At 36.0% G+C, this 6329-nt stretch overlaps 1 long non-coding RNA gene across 1 annotated transcript; it reads right to left on the bottom strand.

The window, feature by feature from the left end:
- Window positions 1-3105: 3105 nt before the first annotated feature.
- LOC113464271 (uncharacterized) lies at window positions 3106-4797 on the bottom strand. The gene is made up of 3 exons (XR_003389121.1): window positions 4702-4797; window positions 3572-3721; window positions 3106-3384 (listed from the first exon to the last, which is right to left on the bottom strand). It is a non-coding gene; the product is annotated as an uncharacterized LOC113464271 (long non-coding RNA).
- Window positions 4798-6329: the final 1532 nt, after the last annotated feature.

The raw sequence follows: 6329 nt of genomic DNA, 5'->3' as shown, positions 1-6329 counted from the left end.
CATATATAGAAATATAGATCTATAAGTGCAGTATAATTGAAGTATTTGACTTCACAGATAATTTCAAAGTCGACAGGAAGAACATATATTTATTGGTAATGCGTGGCGAAAAAGTAAGAATGAAGTTTCCGTCTAATGACATGACTGGAGTCATTAAATTACAAGAAACAAGTAACTGAGTTTATTCGACTTGGAAGCTAATGTAGAAGTTACTTTTAAGTGCCCAAATCTGGAACTGAATCTCTTGATGAAGAAAACTTTAGACGGTCTTAGGCAGCATGAGGAGGCATTGAGTTGATTTGAGGATTATTATTATTATTATTCTTAAAAAGTAAGAAATATCTAAATCTATATTTAAGTGATATCGCAAACGTTTTACTTCGTCTGCAAATTCTAAATCTACTTAAAAACCCACATGTTGCGAAGTTGTCGATGATTCGAATGAAAGTTGAGGGAATTCCTTCAGCGAGACACCTGCCACTGTCGGCACGTAGCAAACAAGATAACTACCCGTTTAATTCGTTCGTTGTAATATACGAACCGAACAACGAGCTATCAAACGCAGATAAACGAAACACATTAAACGGTACTACGTTGCATATCGTTTGAAGCATTGTTCGTGAAAACGTTACACGCCGCGCGCGGCGAAGTTAGACCGTGTGCACCTTGGTCCGCGGGACGCTGGACAACTAATAAATTCGTATTAAGCTTTGTGAAAGTATAGCATACGGCGATATCGTATTTCGTTTCACCACGCACCGCCAATTTTATTGCTCACGCTTTCACGTTTGTAAATACTATGTATGTATACGCTACGCGACCTTTCTGTAAACCGGATTTTATTCAAGACACTTTATCTCGTCACCGGTTATCAAGCGCGAAAGTCTCATCGTAAATTCTTTCCTTATCCTTAACGTTACGATACTGACAAATATGTCGCGCATGACGATAAAGAATATTCCAATGATAATATGGAATATTGCATAACTACAAGGATTACATTGTGTTTTCTTGACTTATCAATGATGTCGGATACCAAAAAGATAAGAAAAGGACAAGCAAATGACTCCGGACCAGGAGTGGATTAAAGGAGGGGCTAGCAGGGGCTATAGCCCCGGGTCCCAACATTCAAAGGGCCCTGCAAGCTCGAATAAAAAATATCATGTTACGCACACATAATTTCATTTTGCGCTTGTAACCACGCATGAATAAAAATTTATATGAGAAAGTAGTATGGAAAAGTTACATACTCGTTAAGAATAAGATGATCTTGCATTTGCACAAATTATGTGTACGACAATAACTTGAAAAAATAATAATTTAGTTTTTTTTTTTATATTCACAAAATGGTCATTTTTTGCTGCCCTCAAATGGGCCCCTTATTCATTTTAGCCACGGACCTCGTGAATCTTAAATCCGTCTCGTCAAGGGCAGTATGGGAAATTGTCGAAGCTAGTCAATTGTCGACGAGGCTCGAAGAACAAAGAGTGTTGTATTATTATTATTTTCTTTTACTTCTAAATAAAAACTAATTATTCATCAACTCTCTTTTCTCGGTCAAGCTGCACTTCCACTATTTCAAGGATCCCACAACGAGTTCAGTAATTGATTTTAGAAATTAATTACACATCATACGAAATGTATGTTTATTTGAAAACGAAAAATTTATTAAAAAATATGATTTACACGTGATATGATGTATGTTAAGCACATCCTGGGTCATGCTTGCAGGAATTTTCGCGAGATTTTCTCGCTAAGCTTTTCGTGGAGTCTTAACGTTAGGAGATAAAGTTTTTCTCTGCCATTACGGGGAATTTAGCAAACAAGAGGACACACGGGTCTGTACTTAAACAACGCGGCTCATCACGATTAAACGGCGAGTTGGTGAAACGGGGCTGCACGTGCGAAATTACGACTGGCTTAAACTGCGGACGAAGACGATGAATAAAACAGGCGCGACTCTACGGCTGAAAAGTTCTCAAAGCGTCCAAGAATTCCAACTACGCATTTCAATGAATTATACGTGAACCGATTCTAAACGTTCGGCGAGATCAAAATATACAGAAATGAAAAAAATTGTTTAAAAAAAAATTATATTTGATGAGAATTAATTTTAATTTTTTATAATAATTAGTTTATTTGTACTTCACATTCGTAGCCTATTACAAAGAAGATTATTTTAATAGTACAGTGACTCAAAAAGTATTAGAAGTAGTAGTAAGACGAAGAGCAAACCCATATTTTGAATTATTTTTGCCTGGTTATCGATAAATCATTTCATACTGACTCACCCTCATAAAACAATTATTCTCTTCTTTTCATTTTTCAACTTATACTAATATAATAATGAAAAATAGAAAACAATATAGAAAACTCAGTAAATCGATTTGAATCTCGCCTGTCATGATCAGACGTCTGGTAATGATACTCTCAGAAGTATTCAGCATAAGGAACGTTCACTTAGATTTCATCAGTATGTAGCCTAGGTAGTTTGGTCGATTCGAGGCTTTACGGTACAATAGTTTCAAATTGTTTCCTATTATATTGCCAACGTCATAATCGTGGTCCTCTCGGGTGGAAAAAGAGAGGGTGAATTGAAATTAGCATAAAGGCATTTATGCAACGGAATCGCTAGGATTCCCCGGTGAAAATTTGCACCTTTAACTGGCGCACGATGTCCAAGTTTTGCGCGGCACGGCGGCGGCGTGGGCGTAACTTGATATCAGAATACCATGCGCGGAAGTAGAACGTAAAGGCGGCTCTTTTACCATGAACGTTACATCACAGGACGATAGCGTCTGGCCACAATACATACACTGACCCTCAAAAGTTTACGGACATTTCTTTGGTTCTAATAAAATTATCTGATAAAAGTGATAAAAGTGATAAAATCATTTATCACATTTATTCAGTCAGCATAATTTTTACAAGAGTAATATCAAGTATTATTATATTTGTTTATTGGTTTTAGTATGAAATAGATATATTTCATTCCATATCAGTATTAGGTTCATCACTTTTGTATAAAGATTTAAAAAATGTATTTTCGTTTGAAAGAACTACAAGAATACATTTATTCAATGAGCACTGTCTTATGGTAAATGGATTTCTGCGATTAATTATCATTACGTGAATCTGAATTAATAAACTCCTTGATTGTCTATTTTAAATATATGATTTAGTTTCTTGTAAAACAAGAAATAAATAATTAATTAACAATAATAAATATTACACGGTTGCAGCATCATCAGGAATCAGGATAGAAGCATCAGTAGGTGACGCAGTAGATACAGTAAGTCATGGTCAGACAGGCCAGTCAGACGTGGACGCGAGCTTCAAGGGGGTAGACATTGATAGCGGTGCCATAAGGCAGAATGTTATCCACTAAATTGGTCAAAAATATAGATTTACATTATTCGATTTTACGTGTTTATTTCTCAGAGAATCAAATCGAAATTTGTTTTAATGTTTTTAGGTTTTGCACAGTGCAAAATATATGTGTACCACTCGATTTCTCATCCTTATTTACAATAACAATTATAATGATATACCACGACAGATTTCGGCATACTTTTTAGATACAGTGTACAGCAGAAATTCGCCTGCCACAGCAGCCTCGCCTGTTATTTCGCGGGAAATTTTATTAACGGCTGACCGCTTCAAACGTAAAGTTCGCCTCCATTCGTCCCCATTTAATAACGAAAAGCTCCGGCAAATCCTCCTGCAATTTTAACATTCAATTACATGCATTACGCGGCGCAGGTCGAGCAGAATGGAACACGGAACAGGAACAATGTATGCACGTACGCGGAGTTATAGTTCTGTTTTAGTGCAGCTACATCTTTTATATCCACGCTGGTGGATTTATTCAACTGGTCTATAATCTATACAGGCTCCGGCCAAATAACATGTATAAAAGACGCTCTGATTCTTTGTAAAAATATACTCAACATCTTGACTTATGACTTAGTTTTCGAGAAAATCAGATTAGCCTAAGTTTACTTAACTGCATATAAATGCAATTAAATTCAATTAATATATTATAATACCCAGATTTAAGTTTTACATGCTATAAAATATGCTATACATGCATGAAAATCCTCAACTAATGATGAAATTTTCATATGTATTTTATGTCACAAATTAATATTTATAGTGCCTAAAGGAATTTTAAGAAAATTAAGAAAGAGGAAGTTTAATGGGGACAACTGCGATCCACCGATGCAGACGTCTGAGGGGAAAAACGGACCTGGGCACGACGCATAAAATAATGTGAAGTCTAGGCGAAGAGGGGGTGGGCCTAGGGCTAAAGCGTTTTACCTCAGTGCCACTCTTTCTACATATAGTCGTCCTAGCGACTTATCTTGTCAATTTCTTGATTCTTTAACACCCACCTTCATACCTAACTCTCGCGATAATTCTTATTCTGGTCATTAACCAAAATTTAATTTTACAGAACAAAATATAAAATGTGTAAAATCATATATTTATGTGTAATATATTACACGTTACAAAAGGATTACATGTTTATGTATGCACGTATGTATTGAAAATTAATTCTCATTAATGAAAAAAAATTCTTCTTCTTTTAATTTAATCAAGCTTGAATTAAATATCTCTACTCTAACTGCACGCTTCTGGATGATCATCTCCTCTCTAACGCACGATATTTCACGGAGCCGCACTTGGAACAATACGTACGTAAGGTTAGCTTAGCTGAGGAGCCGGAAGTAGGATGTCGTTTAGCACAAGCGCTGCGTCGTGGCAATGATAGCGCCACGCAATACACACACTACGGACGAGACTATCCGCACCGCAGAGCGTAATGCAGCAGAGCAGCGCTCGAGAGCATGCGAAGTCAAATGAGTGGGGTGCGAATATAGGATGATTATGTCACGGTATGATGTATGCGGGTTGGCAAGCAGCCACGCGGTCACCGAGCTCGCTATACCTCCCTTTCTTTGCACCACGCAAACGTTTATCCATTATCGAACTTCGGTTCGAATTAAGACTACAATACAAAATTAATTACTGATCTATTTATAACGATTTTTCATAAAACTTCGGTTAATGTGTAAAAGTCTTGATACAGTTATCTTATTTTTTCAAGTAAACCCATAAGAGAAAGTCGAATGGCATGGAATGGCACATCATGTAAAAATGACCATAAGGTATTTGTCAAAAAATCTGTATATTTTTGTCCAGTCAGTGATTCTTTGATAAAGTATGGTCCAATAATACGATTTCCAAGACACATCATTAACCAATAATGTCTTTTCGATATTAATACATTAATAATTTTTTGCAAAGACTATAAAGCTTCATCGATCGGTGCAGATAAAACTATTTCCTAATTTTATTTTTAAAATATTGATGACTTTTATTTTTCTATTACGCGTTCACCTACAGAATAACTCACTATACTAAAATGTGCCTCTCTTGAAACCATTTAACATTATATACAAAGATTCTTTGCTACGTACAATAATAACGACGCAAATCGAGGTGGGAATACTTGATGAACCACCTTATATAACGTAGGAAGTGAGTCAATAAGAAACGTTCCAATATTTCAACTGCATTATGTAATTACTTATCAATTTTCTTGTAAACATATGCTCGTTTAGATATTCCAGTGAGACGGAGAACGAAGATATCATTAATATCGCAAACATGAATCCTCGAAGGAAGAGCTTTCAGGAAACGCAGTAACCGTCTGCTTCCGGAATTAATTGTTCGTTCGAGTATTATGATAACATACCACGTATGGAATTTATGGTAATTTAAACGGGGATCAGGAATTTAATCTGGGTATACAGCGCGACGCGGTTATGACATTATATTAGTTAGTAGACCAATTAATGTTGCAATTTCGATACGCTGCTTTCGCTACGTCGATAGTTTTCGTTAATTGCCCCTTCCTTTGTGTAATATCGTTTCAACGAGAACTGATACGTTAATGTTCATCCAAAATTAAGTGACGTTGTTCGTTCGATTTTATTATATTAGATGCATTTTGAAATTTTTTTCTTTCTCGTGAAGCGTCAGATTTGATTTTCCTCTTTTTAAAGAAGTACCTGCAGACTACCGGAAAATATTCTCATATAAGGACGAAAAGTGTAATCCTGGAAACCCATATTTTTGGCTAATTTTGTGGGTAACATTGACAGTCTACCTTATCGCGTAACTATCGAAGTGTACCCCTTTAAATTCAAATCTCAGAAACAAAATAGCGTTTCATATCCAGCAACCTAATGTATTCTTTGATTCGACGAATTATTGCGGGTCGTTCCAAGCTGTTATCGATAAATTCGCCAATATAGCTTGTA

The sequence above is a fragment of the Ceratina calcarata genome, unplaced genomic scaffold (genome assembly GCF_001652005.2).
Source record: "Ceratina calcarata isolate Rehan_Ccalc_2016 unplaced genomic scaffold, ASM165200v1 scaffold312, whole genome shotgun sequence".
Classification (NCBI taxonomy): domain Eukaryota; kingdom Metazoa; phylum Arthropoda; class Insecta; order Hymenoptera; family Apidae; genus Ceratina; species Ceratina calcarata.
Note: the sequence above shows the minus strand (reverse complement) of the source record. Positions and strands in the feature narration are given on the sequence as shown.